The sequence below is a fragment of the Rhinatrema bivittatum genome, chromosome 5 (genome assembly GCF_901001135.1).
Source record: "Rhinatrema bivittatum chromosome 5, aRhiBiv1.1, whole genome shotgun sequence".
Taxonomy (NCBI): Eukaryota; Metazoa; Chordata; class Amphibia; order Gymnophiona; family Rhinatrematidae; genus Rhinatrema; species Rhinatrema bivittatum.
Window position 1 is genome coordinate 360,955,410 of NC_042619.1, and position 19,028 is coordinate 360,974,437.

The 19,028-nt window shown below is 51.8% G+C and overlaps 1 protein-coding gene across 3 annotated transcripts in view; it reads left to right on the forward strand.

Moving 5' to 3' along the window:
- Positions 1 to 19,028, forward strand: part of UGGT2 (UDP-glucose glycoprotein glucosyltransferase 2) — a 1,031,439-nt gene that overhangs the window by 692,983 nt on the left and 319,428 nt on the right. The gene's annotated exons all lie outside the window — the stretch shown is intronic.

Sequence of the window (19,028 nt, forward strand, 5' to 3'; positions counted from 1 at the left end):
TCCACAAGGTGGGGCCCAGACACTTCCTGTGTCTGGCCCTTTAAATAAGGTAGAGAGACGCGGCCGCGCGTCTATTGAAGCAGGAGCAGGGCTGTGCAGGACCGCGGACAGCGGCCTGCACAGCATCTGGCGTCAGACGCTAGCAGAGAAGGCAGGGGAGAGCCTGGACGCAGGCTCCGACGTCGGCAGTGGCTCCCGCCGCTGCGGGAGGCCCCGGGGGCAGCTCCTGCCGCTAATCGAGCCCGGGGCTGCGGCCTGGACTCCACGAAGATGGCGATCGCGTCGGGGGCGTCCCTGCCCCATGGGAGGCCGCGACTCCGACCGCAGAGCGAAGAAGTAAGCAGGGCGGCCTCCTGGCCGCGTGGGCGGGCCGATGGCAGCGTCCTGCCGCATTGGCGAAGAACGCTGCGTGGTGAGTCCGTGCCTGCTCGCGGGGGGACCCGCAGGCGGAGCAATTCATAACACTTTTCACCTTTCAATTTCACTATACCACTTTGAACTTTTCTCCTTTCACTGATGTATCTGAAAAATGTTTTGTCACCTCTCTTTACGTCTTTGGCAATCCTTTCTTCTGCTTGACTTTTTGCTGTCTTGATTACTTTCTTTGTCTCCCTCAGTTCTACCAGATATTCTTCTTGTGCTCCTCCCTTTGGGATCGTTTATATTTCGTGGACGCTGTTCTTTTAGCCTTTATTTTGTCAGCCACCTCCTTGGAGAACCAGATAGGTTTTATTTTTCTTTTGCTTTTCTTTACCTTTCTAACATATAGATTAGTTGCCTTGGTAATTGCTCCTTTTAGTTTGGTCCACTGTTGTTCCACATCTCTCTCTTCCCCCCTTCCCCATTTCATCAAAGTTCGTGTTTTTGAACTGCAAAACGTGAGTCCGTGTGCTTCTTTTCCGTATCCTTTTTGTGATATTAAACCATACCGTTTGATGATCACTGGTGCTGAGGTGGGCGCCCACCTGGACATCAGAGACATTATCTCCATTAGTGAGCACTAAATTGAGTGGGTTCCATTACCATTTGTTTGAACAAAGCTCCTTGCAGAGCATCCACTATTTCTCTACTATTGTTAGAGTCTGCAGATGGGATTCTCCAGTCTACATCCAGCAAATTAAAGTCTCCAACAATCACCACTTCTCCCGTCTTTCCCATCTTTTGGATGTCTTCATCCAGATCTCTGTCAAACTCTTCCTTTTGGTTTGGAGGCCTGTAAACCACTCCAATAAAAATGGATGTCCCATCTTTTTTTAGGTTGGCCCATAGTGCTTCTTCATTGTCCAATGTTCCTTGCAGCTCAGATGCTTGGATATTGTTCCTAATATAAAGAGCTACTCCTCCCCCTTTCCTATCCTCTCTGTCCTTCCTTAACAAGTTATAGCCCGGGATTGCCGTATCCCAATCGTGAGATTCCGTGAACCACGTGTCCAAGACAGCAACAATCTCCCAGTCTGCCTCCATCATTAGGGCTTGCAGATCTGGGATTTTATTGCCCAGATTACGAGCATTTGTGCTCAAAGCTTTCCAGCTTTCCTCGTTCAGGTTACTGCTGTTCCTGGACTCCTTTTGTGACTTATTTAGTTGAGTTTTATTATCCATGTTACGCTTGGGCTGTGTTCTGGTGTAGTGAACACCACCCAGAAGGGTGGCTCCAGGTGGAGAGAGACAGGGATGGCTGGAAACAGTGTCTGGGTCCAGGCTGGGTCAGGGCAGGCGGCAAGTAGCAGTGTCAAAGTCCAGGCTGGGTCAGGGCAGGCGGCAGATAACAGTGTCAGAGTCCAGGCTGGGTCAGGGCAGGCGGCAGGTAGCAGTGTCAGAGTCCAGGCTGGGTCAGGGCAGGCAGCAGATAAGTGTCAGAGTCCAGGCTGGGTCAGGGCACCTAGTAGTAAGACAAAGAGCCCGAAGGCCACACACACACACGTACTGCAGAGCAGAGAGCCCGAAGGCCACACACACACACACGCAGGGCAGAGGGCCCGTAGGCCACACACGGACACAGGGCAGAGCCCGAAGGCCACACACACACGTACTGCAGAGCAGAGAGCCCGAAGGCCACACACACACACACGCAGGGCAGAGGGCCCGTAGGCCACACACGGACACAGGGCAGAGCCCGAAGGCCTCACACACACACACGGCAGGGCAGAGAGCCCGTAGGCCACACACGGACACAGGGCAGAGGGCCTGAAGGCCACACACGGACACACAGCAGAGCAGAGGGCCCGAAGGCCACACACGGACACAGGGCAGAGAGCCCGATGGCCTCACAAACACACACACACATGGCAGGGCAGAGGGCCCGAAGGACCGCACGCGCAGTAAGCAAGGCAAGGCAGGCCAGAAGGCCCGAAGACCATACACAGCACAAGGTAAGGCAAAGCAGGGTAGAAGGCCCGAAGGTACACACAGCGCAAGGCAAGGCAAAGCAAGGTAGAAGGCCCGAAGGCACACACAGCACAAGGCAAGGCAAAGCAAGGTAGAAGGCCCGAAGGCCGTGCAAGGCAAGACAAGACAAGGAAGAAGGTCCGAAGGCCACGCAAGGCAAGGCTAGGCAAAGCAAGGTCCAAGGACCACACGCACAGCAAGCAAGGAAGGCTAGAGCAGGGAGCCCAGGCGAGCTTGATGCCGAAGCACCGAGGGAACTGTCAGGCATGGTTATAAAGGAAAGCCCAGAACATAGAGTCAACAAGGGAGATGGACTGGGCCTGTCAGGAGAGCCAGCTCTAGAGGGACCCCTGGTGGTGAGGCGGTTGCACAGCAGCCATAGCCGTAACAGTACCCCCCCCCCCTCAAGGCCTCCCCCTCCTCCTGGGTCCCATCTTTGCAGGAGGTACTCAATAATAACGTGAGACCCCTCCGGGGGCGATGCGGCAGGTTCAACTCCTTCTTGAGGCAATAAGGCAGTCCATAACCCCTCCTGGGGTGATAAGGCAGACACAACCCCAACCTGGGGCAGTAAAATAGTCCATAACCCCTCCTGGGACAAGGCGGCAGGTTCAATTCCTTCCTGAGGCAACAAAGCAGTCCATAACCCCTCCTGGGGCAAGGCGGCAGGGTTAGACCCCTCTTGAGGCGACAGGGCAGGTACTAATCCCTCCAGGGATGACAGTAGGATCGGTCTGGACCCCTCCAGAGGTGGCAGCAGGACCGGTACGGACCCCTCCAGGGGCAGCGACAGCAGGACCGGTACAGACCCCTCCAGGGGCGGCAACAGCAGGACCGGTACGGACCCCTCCAGGGGCGGCGGCAGCAGGACCGGTTCGAGCCCCTCCGGGGGCGGCAGCAGGACCGGTTCAGCAGACTCAGATGGCTGAATCAGAAAGTCTGTCAGTAGGACCGGTTCGGACCTCTCCGGGGACAACAGCAGGACTGGTTCGGACCCCTCCGAGGACGACAGCAGGACCGGTTCGGGCCCCTCCGAGGACGGCAGCAGGGCCGGTTCGAGCCCCTCTGGGGGCGGCAGCGGGACCGGTTCAGCAGGCTCAGATGGCTGAGTCAGAAAGTCTGTCAGCAGGACCGGTTTGGACCCCTCCGGGGATGGCAGCAGGACCGGTTCGGACCCCTCCGGGAACGGCAGCAGGACCGGTTTGAGCCCCTCTTGGGACAGCAGCAGGGCCAGTTCAGCAGGCTCAGATGGCTGAGTCAGAAAGTCTGTCAGTAGGACTGGTTCAGACCCCTCCGGGGACGGCAGCAGGACCGGTTCGAGCCCCTCCGGGGGCGGCAGCAGCAGGACCGGTACGGACCCCTCCGGGGGCGGCAGCAGGACCGGTTCGAGCCCCTCCGGGGGCGGCAGCAGGACCGGTTCGGACCCCTCCGGGGACGGCAGCAGGACCAGTTCAGCAGGCTCAGATTCTTCTCGGGGTAGTGCAGCAGGCTTGGACCCCTCTCGGGGCAATGCAGCAGGCTTGCAGCAGGCTTGGACCCCTCTCGGGGCGAAGGCTCGGACCCCTCTCGGGGTGATGCAGCAGGCTTGGACTCTTCTCGGGGTAATGTAGCAGGCTCGGACCCCTCTTGGGGCGATACAGCAGGCTTTGACCCCTCTCGGGGCGAAACAGCAGGCTTGGACCCCTCTCGGGGTGATGCAGCAGGCTCGGACCCCTCTTGGGGCAACGCAGCAGGAGGCTCCTCTTGAGGTATTTTGACATTCAGAGGTGGCAGAACACTGAAGTCAGTTGTGCGTTGTTCACCAGTCATGGGAGCAGTTATGTTGTGTGAAAGGAGGATAAAGACTGGGCTGTAGATGACAAATTCTTAAACCCCCGATCATGGTTCCTTGATTCTGCAGCAGAGACTTGCAGCTTAGAAAAAACACAGGCTGCTTTGGGCCATCTTGGGAAGGTGCTCGTTAGTGTCCACTTGGCAGCTGTAGGAAGCAGAGCCCTGCTGGAGTTAATTACTTCCCTCTGCTTCTATTTCTGGTGCTCTAGCGTGGAAGTTATAGAAGGCTTCTTAACCCTGTGAGTTCTAAGATTTTCAGAATTAATACTTGTTTCCTGGTAGCAAGTTTCTTCCAAAGTGTCCAGAGATGAAGTGCTAGATTGCTTAATCCATAAACTGTTACATGAAATAACGTTGTTAACTGGGCCAGAAGCTGAACGCACGGTAGTTGAGCTGACTGTTCTCCCTAATGAAGCAGCTGGTCCTATAGCTGAGCAACAGGGGCACGGTTTGCCTGGTGGTAATAGGCTGGGAATACATGAACATTTCCACCATCCTGGCTTTGGAGTAGAACAGTTTAAACACTCTTGGTAGACAGAGACATTTCTCTTATTGAAGTTACTGCATGACCAGTGTTCCTGACCAGCAAGTTGACAGGCTAGACAGTTCTTATAGCTTGGGTAATTCAAGGTCTGACAGGAATTGCAGGTATAAAACTTTGAAGAAGGAGGCATCTTGTAATAGTGAAAAAAGTTGACTTACCGGTTTAGCACACAGACCTATCTCTTCCCCTGGAAATTGATGGCTTCGGCATTCTGTTACGCTTGGGCTGTGTTCTGGTGTAGTGAACACCACCCAGAAGGGTGGCTCCAGGTGGAGAGAGACAGGGATGGCTGGAAACAGTGTCTGGGTCCAGGCTGGGTCAGGGCAGGCGGCAAGTAGCAGTGTCAAAGTCCAGGCTGGGTCAGGGCAGGCGGCAGATAACAGTGTCAGAGTCCAGGCTGGGTCAGGGCAGGCGGCAGATAACAGTGTCAGAGTCCAGGCTGGGTCAGGGCAGGCGGCAGGTAGCAGTGTCTGGGTCCAGGCTGGGTCAGGGCAGGCGGCAAGTAGCAGTGTCAGAGTCCAGGCTGGGTCAGGGCAGGCAGCAGATAACAGTGTCAGAGTCCAGGCTGGGTCAGGGCAGGCGGCAGATAACAGTGTCAGAGTGCAGGCTGGGTCAGGGCAGGCGGCAGGTAGCAGTGTCTGGGTCCAGGCTGGGTCAGGGCAGGCGGCAGGTAGCAGTGTCAGAGTCCAGGCTGGGTCAGGGCAGGCAGCAGATAACAGTGTCAGAGTCCAGGCTGGGTCAGGGCACCTAGTAGTAAGACAAAGAGCCCGAAGGCCACACACACACGTACTGCAGAGCAGAGAGCCCGAAGGCCACACACACACGTACTGCAGAGCAGAGAGCCCGAAGGCCACACACACACACGCACGGCAGGGCAGAGGGCCCGTAGGCCACACACGGACACAGGGCAGAGCCCAAAGGCCTCACACACACACACGGCAGGGCAGAGGGCCTGTAGGCCACACAGGGCAGAGGGCATGAAGGCCACACACGGACACACAGCAGAGCAGAGGGCCCGTAGGCCACACACGGACACAGGGCAGAGAGCCCGAAGGCCTCACACACACACACACACACGGCAGGGCAGAGGGCCCGAAGGACCGCACGTGCAGTAAGCAAGGCAAGGCAAGGCAGGCCAGAAGGCCCAAAGACCATACACAGCACAAGGTAAGGCAAAGCAGGGTAGAAGGCCCGAAGGTACACACAGCGCAAAGCAAGGCAAAGCAAGGTAGAAGGCCCGAAGGCACACACAGCGCAAGGCAAGGCAAAGCAAGGTAGAAGGCCCGAAGGCCGCGCAAGGCAAGGAAGAAGGCCCGAAGGCCATGCAAGGCAAGGTTAGGCAAAGCAAGGTGCAAGGACCACACACACAGCAAGCAAGGAAGGCTAGAGCAGGGAGCCCAGGCGAGCTCGATGCCGAAGCACCGAGGTAACTGTCAGGCAGGGTTATAAAGGAAAGCCCAGAACACAGAGTGAACAAGGGAGATGGACTGGGCCTGTCAGGAGAGCCAGCTCTAAAGGGACCCCTGGTGGTGAGGCGGTTGCACAGCAGCCATAGCCGTAACAATCCACTTCTCCCTTTCCCTTTGTGCAAGGGAAAAGATTAGTGCCTTTGATGACAGACCATTATTTATTTATTTATTTATTTTAAAGACTTTTCTATACCGTCGTTAAGTTAATTAACCATCACAACGGTTTTCAAAAAGGCACAAAATAGGGTTAAAAGTTGATTGGTATAGATAACATATTATAGGTGTGCCATTAGGGAACGGTAACATTTTTTAATATCAAAGCTATATGTTGAGTTTGCTTGTATTTTGGTTGGGATAAAAACTTCTTAACAGTTCCTATATAATGTTAACGTTCTAATATGTAATAGGAGATTCATCCATCACAATGAGCTTTTTCCTTTGGTTATTGATCTGGAATTCCTGTATGCATTGGGTTTCTTCTTTCTTTTCAGATAACACTTCAATCTTTTTTTCAAGAACTTCTTCAGTATTTATTACAGAGAAGGCTTTTTGAACTTGTTGCACTTGATAGTGTGTGACTCTGCATCAGAGGTTCAATTCTACCAGAGCCCTCTGTAATCTTGTTGTTTATTGAGTTCCTTAATGCCCTGTGTGAATGGGGGGGGGGGTAAGACTTGTGGGTTGCACAGCTGTCAAGAATGGGTGCCTGTGGGTGCCTGAGCCCACTGTAAATCTCTTTATCCTTGACCTTTGGTTTTTCTGTGGTAATGGGGAATTAATTCCTGAATATTGTAAAGAGGATGAGCCTTTCTTCATTGAAGCTAATTCAGCTTTAACTTCAGCCAGCTCCTTTTTCAAGGAAGAGAGTTATTTATTTATTTATTATTTATTTATAGCTTTTATATACCGGCATTCGTATATACACATCATGTCGGTTTACAGGTAACTGAGAAAGGAAATTACAATGATCGGTGGTAGAAGGAAAGCTAGATAAAAGATAAGGTAACTTTACTGTAGAGCCAATGAGCGTCACAGATAATTTGGTTAAATAGACAAAATGAACTGATAAAAGAGATTACATATAATAAACAATATTAAACAATATTAAATATGTACAAAAGGATGCAATGCAAGGGATTGGGTGGGGGGGGGGAGGGGGAATGGGCACAGGGGACGGGGGAGAAAGAGGGGATGAGAATGATGGTTAAATAGACAAAATGAACTGATAAAAGAAATTACATATAATAAACAATATTAAACAATATTAAATATGTACAAAAGGAAGCAATGCAAGGGAATGGGCGGGGGGGGTGCAAAGGGGGAATGCGCACAGGGAATGGGGGGAGAAAGAGGGGATGAGAATGATGTGAAGGATGGCGGTAGTATGTTGGGGAGCAGCATTAGAGAGGGAGGATTCAGGGTATAGTGGGGCGGGGTGGGTGGGAAGGTGGGGGGGTGCTGTACAAGAGTTCTGAACAAATGGGGCAAGCCCTAAGTTTCCAGATGATTTCCCTCAGAATAAAGGCTCCACAATAGTTACATTGGATAGTCCTCATTTTGGTAATTTATTGATGGTTAACACCTAAGGAAAAAGCAATTTACTAATTTATCTTGTTGCCAATTATGAATTTAGGAAGACTATATCAGAAAAACAACCCAGGGGTGGGAGGGAGTCAAACAGTTAACCTTGGTCACGGATGTTCTCAGGACTCTGTATCTGCAATTGAGTTTAATAAGACCCTCCTCCTGATTGGCTTAGTAAATTAAACCTTTATTTAGCTGAACACCAGAATCTTTAGTGCTCCCTGGTTCCACACTGTGCACTGGCCACAATGGATCTGCAGCTTCTCAAAGTTTACCTCCCCCAAGCTCTGAGACAGCCACATCCAATCTAGGTAGAACAGAACACTTCTAGAAGTTTGTTTGTCCTTTTTTGTAAAGTTTTTTACTCAGCTCTTTATGCCCCAATATTAATATTTAAATAGAGATTATTAGTGCCAGCTAACTCCCAGAGATAGATTTATCAGATTAAAAGCTGGAGTGGTTTTTTTTTTTGGAGGGGGGGGGGGTTGTTTTTAAATCTTAACTCTATAGCAGAGCAACCAAACAGCAAATTAATATACTAGAATAATATCTGACTATAATGAAATTAAATCACAGACAGCAATTATACACAGAAAGCTTCTACAATACTTATAATTAATAAGCAGGTATACTTAGCTACAATGAGAAAACTCAGCTCCACACTGTGCACTGGCCACAATGGATCATTATGCAAATACAATTGTATGAAAACATCTTCTGTATTATTTACTTGATTGTCAGGATACCCCTGACAATCTGCATCAGGGGTATCCTTCTTTGAAATCTTCAAACATTTTTCATTACTATAAAGAAGAGCATAGTGACAAGTGTAACATGGAGACCACATCTAGCTCAACTGACAGCACTACACATACTGGTAGCAGAATTCGATCTAGATGCCATGATGGACTTTCTTTCCTGACTGTAGAGTGATATGTGTATCTCTGTTCAAAACACACATATTGGGTTTGCTACATTTATAGTGCAGGCACGGAGTGGGTTTACTACATTCATGTTACTAGCACAGATTTACAAAAAAGATAAGTAATTCAGAAGATGTTTTCATACAAATGATTTTATTTGCATAATGAAAAGTTATTAAAAAAAAAACAAAACTCTGTTTGAGTTGGACCGATGTTTAAATATAAAGCTATGAAGGTTATACACCGGCATACTTTAATCTTTGGATTCAGTTTAAAAAAAGGATTATTCTATGTTGTTTTGCATGGTTAAGCAATAGTCTTTTGACACTATTTAGCTGTATTGGCCGTTCCTCCAATGCCAGTTTCACCGCAAGGAGCTCCCAGTCCCTGATCATATAATTCCTTTCTGCCAACAAGAACATTTTGAAGAAGAAGGAATAAGGCAGAAAGGTCCCTTGGTTGTTGTTGGGTGAGGACAGTCCCTACCCCGTAGGTAAAGGCACGAAGGGTTGATTAAAGTCTGGGTGTCTTAGGCTGGGTCCTTGAGAGAAGGCTTGCTTGAGAGATTGAAAGACTCTGATGGCTTCTGTTGACCAGTGCCAGGTATCTGCACACTTTTTAGTCAGGGTGATAAGGGGCATCATGAAAGAGGAGAATCTGGATATAAATTGCCTATAATAATTTGCAAATCCTAGGAAACACTACAGTGTCCAAAAACCCACCGGCTGGGGCCAGTCCAGGATTGTTTTCTAGTATGAAGGGTCCAGGAGATGATGTATCCTGTAGAGATTTAGGTTATTTGTTAATTGCTGCTATAAGAAAAAACTACCTCATGTTAACAAGTAACTGGAATAAGAGGGCCTGGAGAGAGAAAAATGCCAAGACCGAGCATGGCGTGAAAGTGCTGATAAGCAAGGCTCCAAGGAAGTTATAACAAACAAGAAACAAAGTATTGTGTAAACAGAATGTGTGAGGTACATGAAGGAAAATTACCAGAAACGTAAGAGAGGAGTGAAGGGAGGGGGGAATTATTATGAGAGCTATGTTTATCAGTCTATAAAAAGGTAATGCAAATTTAAAACAATGAGTAAACGGCATTGCTCGAAACACAGTATATTCTGTAATCAGCTATGTTTACTCCCATAAGGAAACACAATCTTGATTTTCCTTATAGATTCCTCTATCCTAATTTGTATGTATGCATGAAATAAGCAATTTCCTGGCGTGTAGCCAGATGGACTCAGAACCAATGGGATAGTATCCGCGTGCTAGCAGTTGGAGACGGATCTGACGTCAGCACGGGGTATATAGCCCCACAGGAAGCGAAGCGATTCAGTAATTTCCGTCTCCAAAGCAGTTTGGAGTGCCTGCACGCTGGTTCAGCGTGCTTTCCAAGACTACTTTAATTTTTCTCTTTTTTCTCATTCTAGATTCTACTTTACCTTTCTTCAACGACTTTTGAGCCCCGCGCTCCTCAGGGGACGTTTCTGTCACTCCCCCCAGTTGAGCTTCCCGGGGTGACTGCCGTGGTCCCCCGGAGGTGAAAGTCCTCGGTCCGGCCGAACCGCGGCAGGGGCTTAGCCCCCCGGGGGAGACTCGGGAGTGGCTTCGAGGCCTTCGGTCCCGGCGTGGACGGGGTAGCGGGTGCAGTTCCTCCAATCGCGGCGGTGAAAGGTACCGGCCCTTTCCCCCCGCAGCCGGACACCGCCTGTGTTCCAGCCCGGAAGCGCCAAAGATCTGGTAAGGCGTACGTCTCTTCGCCCAGGTCTCCGAAGTAGAGGATCGGCGGTGTGGCAAGCCGTGAAGGACGCCATTTTGTGGCCTTACTCAGGTATTCCGCGCCCGTAATAGGCGCGGCTTTCTTCCTCCTTGTGCGTATATTGCTTTGTGCTCGCATATTGGCTGCCACTGTGAGTTTATGCCGCATATTACTGCTGAATGCCTATTGCATACCATAGAGCGTACATTGCTCACTGCTTAGGGCTCAGTGCCTATTGCTTATTGTTGCGCGCTTGTTCTATTCAGCGCCTATTGCTGCCGCATATTATTGCTATGGTGCGCCTGTTGTATTGAGCGCCTATTGCTGCCGCATATTATTGCTATTGTGCGCCTGTTGTATTACGCGCCTATTGCTGCCGCATATTATTGCTATTGTGCGCCTGTTGTATTTAGCGCCTGTTGCCGCTTACTATTGCTATTGTGCGCCTGTTGTATTACGCGCCTGTTGGCTGCCGCTTCTTATTGCTATTGTGCGCCTGTTGTATTTAGCGCCTATTGCTGCCGCTTATTATTGCTATTGTGCGCTTGTTGTATTTAGCGCCTATTGCTGCCGCATATTATTGCTATTGTGCGCCTGTTGTATTTAGCGCCTGTTGTATTTAGCGCCTGTTGCTGCCGCTTACTATTGCTATTGTGCGCCTGTTGTATTACGCGCCTGTTGGCTGCCGCTTCTTATTGCTATTGTGCGCCTGTTGTATTTAGCGCCTATTGCTGCCGCTTATTATTGCTATTGTGTGCTTGTTGTATTTAGCGCCTATTGCTGCCGCATATTATTGCTATTGTGCACCTGTTGTATTTAGCGCCTATTGCTGCCGCTTATTATTGCTATTGTGCGCTTGTTGTATTTAGCGCCTATTGCTGCCGCATATTATTGCTAGTGTGCGCTTGTTCTCTTCAGCGCCTATTGCTGCCGCGGATTATTGCGCGCTTGCTATATTTGGTATGGATCAGCACGCGGCTGCAGCCTCAGTGGCGCCGCCGCCTGTCTTAGGCATTTCAGCTCTCGGCCTCTGCTCTGCATGCCACCTTAGAGCCACGCGCAGTACTGAGCCAGGCTCCCTATGTGCCCAATGTGAGGCGGCCGGGGGACCCTCCGGCCAGGACCAATCTCAGCCACAGTTTCTTGACAGTTCCCCTGCAGCTACCCCGGATTTGGGGGGCAGTCTCGACAACTCGGGAATCCCGGGGGATCTTGTACCCCTGCGATTAGAGGCTGCTTCCATTTCCTGGGTGGATCTCTTTAAGGGGATTCATGCCTTCGTCCAGATGCAGATGGCTTCCCGTCCCGGCCCTACTATCCCTGCTGCTCCGGTTGTTCCTGCTGTTGCTGCGGTTCCTGCGGTGGCTATATCTGCGGCGCCTGCTGCGGCTGCCGCTGCGGTGGCGGCGCCTAGGGATCCTGTTCCTGGACCCTCCCAGCCTTATCGGGAGTGGGACCTTCCGCCACTGGACAGTCCAGATCAATCGGACCAGGAGGTTTCGCCGGACGAGTCCGAACTCCTGGACGAAGGAGACCTCCCCCCGGGGATTGAGCCATATAGAACCATGAGGCGGTTCTTCCCTAAGGAGGACCTCTCTGACCTCGTGTCTCAGTGTCTGGCGGAGCTGGATATTACTGGTCCCAGTGCTTCGGTACCTTCTGCGCAGAACCCTCTGCTGGAAGGTCTTCGTCCTACAGCCCGCCATTTTCCTTTCTTGCAGGCGGCTCAGCAACTAATAGATTTGGAATGGGCGGCGCCGGCGGCTTCATTCAAAGGGGGCCGGGCCCTGAAAGGTATGTACCCATTGGCTCCGGCTCTCCAGGACCTGCTGGCATGTCCTCAGGTGGACGCCTTAATTAGCGCTGTGGTCAAGCGCACTACCATTCCAGTGGAAGGGGGGATGGCCCTCAGGGAGCCCCATGACAGGCGAATGGACGCCATTCTGAAACAAACTTTTGAGGTGGCAGCTCTTTCTTTGCGGATTGCGGCCTGCTGCACTGGTGACACGTGCCTGCTTATCCCAGGTCAGGAACAACGCTCCAGCGGCTGACATGGAGTCCGCTCTTTCCTTCCTCACAGATGCCGCTTCGGATTTGGTTCGAACTACAGCTAAGGGGATCTCATCTTCCGTAGCTGCCAGGAGGCAACTCTGGATCCGGCCATGGGCTGCTGATGCGCCTTCGAAGTCTCGCCTCACCAGGTTACCCTTCCAGGGCTCGTTTCTCTTTGGCAGTGGTCTTGATAAGCTAGCCACTACCTGGGGTGCCTCTCCTGTGCCGAGACTGCCGGAAGATCGATCCAGGAGGGGACAGCGCTCCTTTCCATGGCCCTCCAGGGGCAGGAGTTCACAGCGCTTTGTTCCATATAGGGGGCGCTATCTGGCGCCACGTCCTCAGGCCAGGAATCAGACCTTTCGGACCAAGCAGCGCAAGCGAGGGGCTGGTCCGGGCTCGGGTCCCGGTCGCGCCCAACAATGAGAATTTGCCGATTCATCTGGGGGACGGAGCCATAGGGGGCAGGTTGACCCTCTTCTACCCCAGATGGGTCGAGATCACGTCGGACCAGTGTGTCCTCGCCGTTATCCGGGAAGGATATTATCTGGACTTTCATCATCTTCCTCTGGACAAGTTTGTGGAGTCTTCCTGTCCCATACACAAGAAGGCAGCATTGGAAGCTACCCTGGCGAGGCTCCTGTCCTTGAACGCCATCATCCCAGTACCTGCCTGGGAAGTGAATTCTGGACACTATTCCATTTATGTCATGGTACCCAAGAAAGGGGGCACTTTTCGGCCTGTTCTGGACCTCAAGTCAGTCAATCGATACTTACGGGTACCGAGGTTTCGCATGGAAACTCTGCGCTCCATCAAAGCCGCAGTCCAGCCCGGAGAATTCCTCACGGCGTTAGACCTGTCAGAAGCATATCTTCATATTCCGATCCATCCGGATCATCAGCGCTACCTGCGCTTCAAGGTTCTGGGCCGACACTTCCAGTTTCGGGCACTTCCCTTCGGGTTGGCCACGTCCCCACGGACATTCACCAAGGTGGTAGTAGTGGTGGCAGCGGCACTCAGACGGGAAGGGATTCTGGTCCATCCCTACCTAGACGACTGGCTGATCAGGGTGAAATCTCGAGAGGAGAGCCTGCGGACAACCGACAGAGTGATCACCCTTCTGGAAAGCTTGGGCTGGGTAATCAACCTCAGCAAGAGCTGCCGACAGCCTTCCCAGTCAATAGAGTATCTGGGAGTGCAGTTCGACACTCGGGCAGACACGGTCAGTCTTACAACCAAGAGACAGTTGAAACTTCGACAACATATCCAGTATCTCATGGGTGCCAGTCGGCCCATAGCCTGGGACTATCTGCAGGTTCTGGGTCTCATGGCATCCACCCTGGAAGTGGTGCCTTGGGCGCGGGCCCATATGAGACCACTACAGCATTCCCTGCTCTCTCGCTGGAGCCCCCGTTGACGGGACTGTTCCACGCACCTTCCTCTACCGGCCAGAGTTCGGACCCAGCTGCGGTGGTGGTTGCAGTCCAACCACCTGAGCAGGGGGTCGAAGATGTCCTCGCCCACGTGGACCTTGCTCACCACGGATGCCAGCCTGGGCGGCTGGGGAGCACATTGCGAAGAACTCACCACGCAAGGGCGATGGAACAGAGAGGAGTCCACGTGGAACATCAATCGCCTGGAGGCCCGGGCGGTCCGATTGGCATGCCTGCGATTCGCTCACAGACTGCGGCACAGAGCTGTCAGAGTGATGTCCAACAACGCCACCACGGTGGCCTACATCAACCGGCAGGGCGGAACCAGAAGCCGACAAGTCTCTCTGGAGATCGCCCCACTGATGGGTTGGGCAGAAGCGAATCTGCAGGACGTCTCCGCCGTCCACATTGCTGGGAAGGACAATGCCACAGCAGACTTCCTCAGCAGAGAACGCCTAAATCCAGGAGAGTGGCAGCTGTCCCCCACAGCTTTCCAGATGATTGTCGATCACTGGGGGATTCCGGCCATGGATTTACTGGCGGACAAGTCCAATGTTCAAGTCCCCAGCTACTTCAGCCGCAGGCGCGACCCGTTCTCACACGGAATCGATGCCCTGGTCCAGCCATGGCCTCCAGGGACTCTACTATACGCTTTTCCTCCGTGGCCTATGCTGGGTGCCATCATCCACAAGATTCAGACGCACCGGGGCCTAGTTATTCTAGTGGCACCAGACTGGCCAAGAAGACCCTTGTACGCGGACATGAGACGCCTACTGGCAGGGGAGCCTCTTCCTCTGCCTCCTCTCCGGGACCTTCTACGTCAAGGTCCCATCCTCCACGAGGATCCAGCTCAATTCTCTCTTACGGTCTGGCCCTTGAGAGGGCTAGACTGAAGAAGAGAGGTTACTCGGGGCCCGTGATTGATACACTACTCCGAGCTCGCAAGTTTTCCACATCCCTCACCTACGTACGGATCTGGAGAGTATTTGAAGCATGGTGCGACACTCATGGCACCAATCCACATGCTGCCACCATACCTATCGTGTTGGATTTCCTGCAGGATGGGCTTCAGAAGGGTCTCTCCCTCAGCTCCATCAAAGTTCAGGTTGCGACACTGTCTTGCTATGGTCTCAGGAGGGATGGCAAGACCATCGCCAAGCACCCAGATGTTTCTCGTTTCCTGCAAGGGGTCAAGCATGTTTGTCCGCCACTAAAGTGGCCTGTGCCCTTATGGAACCTTAATCTTGTTTTGGATTTCCTCGCGGGATCCACCTTCCGACCCCTTCGGGGCTTGTCTCTCCGGTCTCTCACCTTGAAGTTGGTGTTCTTGCTGGCGGTGTGCTCCGCACGACGCATCTCTGAGCTACAAGCGCTGTCCTGCCGTGAGCCCTTTCTACGAATCACTCTGGAAGCTATCCATCTTCGGACGGTTCCCTCCTTTCTCCCTAAAGTGGTTTCACAGTTTCATCTTAACCAAACCATATCTTTGCCTACTACGGTAGGTTTGATGAAATCTGAAGAAGGCCGTTTATTACGCCATCTCGACATCGGCAGATTGCTGCCCAGGTATCTGGACATGACACAAGACCTGCGAAAGACGGACCACCTGGTCATCCTGCACAGCGGGAAAAGACAAGGGGAAGCGGCCTCTCGGCCCACCATCGCCCGCTGGATTAAAGAAGTTGTCAGAGCAGCTTACGTGGAGGCGGGGAAGTCTCCACCTCTGCAAGTTAAGGCTCATTCTACTAGAGCACAAGCGGCATCCTGGGCTGAATCCAGGATGTTGTCGCCTGCAGAAATATGTAAAGCGGCGACGTGGTCCTCCCTCCATACCTTTTCCAGGTTCTACCGTCTGGATGTCCAGGCCAGGGAGGACTCGGCTTTTGCGAGGGCAGTACTACACGGTCCTCAGGCAGCCTCCCGCCCAGGTGGGGAGTAAAGCTTTTGTACATCCCATTGGTTCTGAGTCCATCTGTCTACACTAAGGAAAAGAAGATTACCAGGTAAGTAATCTCAACAATACTCACATTTCTTATAAGATCTCTAAGCTATTTAATAAATGTTATGTTATGAAACTGAAAGTCTGTCTCATCACTGGCTATCTCTGGGGAGGAAACCCGGGCGGGGTATGTTCAGGGTTTTAACATTTTTACGATCCCGTTCAACAATCCCAAGAAGGGAAACTTTTCTTGTTCAAAGAAGGTGAAGAGAAATAGAACCAAAAGGTTACTAAAAGCCAAGAGAAACAGATAAGTATGAGGAAAAAAAAAAGTGCGAAGCTTGCTGGGCAGACTGGATGGGCCGTTTGGTCTTCTTCTGCCATCATTTCTATGTTTCTCCAACTATCCGTAGAGGTGGTGTTCCCACAACCTCTGTAGTACCTGTTTGATATGCTCTCAGTGTTGGCTCAAAGATCGGGACAATATAAAGATATTATCAAGATATACCACTACATAGGAGTACAGGAGATCCTGGAAGATTTTGTTTACAGTGTTCTGGAATAAGGTGGGTAGGGGGTTGGGGGGGTCACAAAGGCCAAAGGTGTCTAGTATTGAATGCCATTTTCCATTTGTCTCCCTCGCAAATGAGGTTCTGTGCCCCCTGTAGATCCAGTTTGGAAAAGATTCTTGCTCCTTGTAGGCAGTCAAATAGCTCAGAGATAAATAACAGTGGATATCGATTCCTCTTTGTGATGGCATTAAGGCCACTGTAGTCTATGCAGGGCCTTAGGGATCCATCTTTATTGCCTACATATAAGAAGCCTGTCCCAGCCAGGGATGACACCTCTTTCTAGATTTTCTTTTATAAACTTGGAAATGACTGCCATTTCTGGAACTGACAGAGGGTAGATCCTGCCCCGCAGGAGCGTCTTTCCATCATAAGATCTCTGCAAGGCCAGGGTTTCTACTTACTGTTTGTTGAATACTTCAGTGTATGCTGCATACTGAGGTGGTAGGCCCAGTGTGGTCGTGGCCATGGTCATGGCGTGTGGAGACATAATTGTAGAGAGACATTAACTAAGGCACATGGGCCCCCAGCATGTCACTGCAGGGTACCCCAATCAATAACTCGTTGGTGGTGTTGCAGCTCTAGAAGGCCCAGTGTATGGGGATGACTGCCTTGGATATCACAAGGAGGACGAGCATCTTCCTATGGAGCAGGCCCGTCTGACAGGTGAGCAGCAAGGTAACTTCCGAGATCCGGCCCGGGAGGGGATCCCCATATATCAATGAAATCCTAACATTTTCCAGGGCAGTTGTAGGGATGCCATGCTAGTGTACTAGGGACTCCTCAATGATGTTCCCCCCGACCCAGAGTTGAGGAATGTTTTGGTGTAGATCTGGAATCCCCGCAAAGATAAGCAGACCAGAACCAGCAGTTGTGGAGAAGAGAGTGTCCAACCTAGGATTGCCTCTCCAATCAACCCTAGGTGCAGAAGTTTCCTGATTTTTTGGGGTAGTGCGAGGGAAAGTGGCCCTGACGGCACAGTATTGGCTTAGTCTCAGCTACCTCCATTATTGCTTTTGTTCTGGGGAAAGCTTTGCTCAACCCAATTGCATGGGCTCTTCAACTGACTTCGAATCCTGGTTGGGCAGAGGCACTGGTGGATGCTGGAAGCATGGGGCCAACTAGTTGGGGCATTGGGGAGCCCTTGATTCCTGAGCATGTTCCTGGAATCTTCGGTCTACCCAACTGGCCAGGTAGATCAGGGCATTTAAAGTGGACGGAGCATCATGGCTGGCCAGCTCATCCTTGATTCTTCCAGACAGGCCTTGCCAGAAGATGGCTGTGAGGCTGTCTTCTTCCCAGTGTAGATCCAAGGTGAGGGTACAGAATTAAATGGAGTAGTCTCAGAAAGTGCAGTTATCTTGCCAGATAAGGAGTAGTTCTGCCATGGAGAAGACGTGCACTGGTTCATCAAAGGTGAGGTGAAATTCTCACAGAAATTCTTGTTGATTCTGGAGCATCGGATCCTCTTGCTTCCAGAGTGGGGAGGACCAGGCAAGGGCAGTACCACCCAACAGCAACAAAATGGAGGTAACCTTGGCTTTGTCTGTGGAGAATAGAGCAGACTGAAGCTCAAAGTGCATCCTGCACTGATTGAAGAAACCTCGGCACAACTTTGGATCCCCATGGTAGTGAGAAGGATGTGGCAACTGCGGAATGAGTCTTGGATCTGCAAGAGGTGGAGCGGGCACCAGAGAGGTGGTGGCTGCACGGCATCCACCCTGATGGCTAATCTCTCAAGAATACCAGTGACCTGGTCAGAATGCCCTGCTGCTGCTAGGTGCATTGGACCAATCCTGGAATGGCCTGAAGGGTGGTCAGGTCTGCCAGTTCCATGGTCTCAGCAACCTGTAAGAGGAGGTGGACCCCTCTTCTGCAGTGCGGTTGGTGCAACTTTGAGAGCGAGACTCCTAGGTCCACACCAGCAGCAGGCAGATGAATCCTGGGATGGGACTGGACAGGAGCTTCACCTATACTAGCCCTTTTCCCCGCAGATGAACCCTGGGATGGGATTGGACAGGATCTGGCAGAACTTAGGCAAGACTCCATCAGAGTATGGCGAGATGGAGAGTCTGGAGTCAGGCTGGGTCTGGACAGGCAGTAGATGAGAGTGGTCAATGTCCAGGTGAGGGTCAGTGCAGGCAGCAAGCAAAAATGGTCAGGGTCCAGGCTAAGGTGAAAAGCAAGCAGCAAGCAAGAATAGTCAGTGTCCAAACTAAGGTCAGAGGCAGGCAGGCAAAGCCTAGTCTAGGTCCAGGCAGTCCAAGGGGAGGCAAGGGCACACAAAGATGGGCTGACAATACAAGGAGATTGGATGAGATGGCAAACTGGAGAGACATGACAGAGCAGGCTGGACACAACATGGCAGGGCAGGCAGAAAAGACAGACTGGACATGAAGAGGCAGAGCAGGCTAGAATGGAGAAGGCCAGGGAACAGGAATGCTGGAAACACACACTGTTAGGACAACAGGAGACCCGTTGCTGAGTGATGAAGCACTTCTAGGCTGTCGCTTAAATCTCCCAGGCTGGGTGACT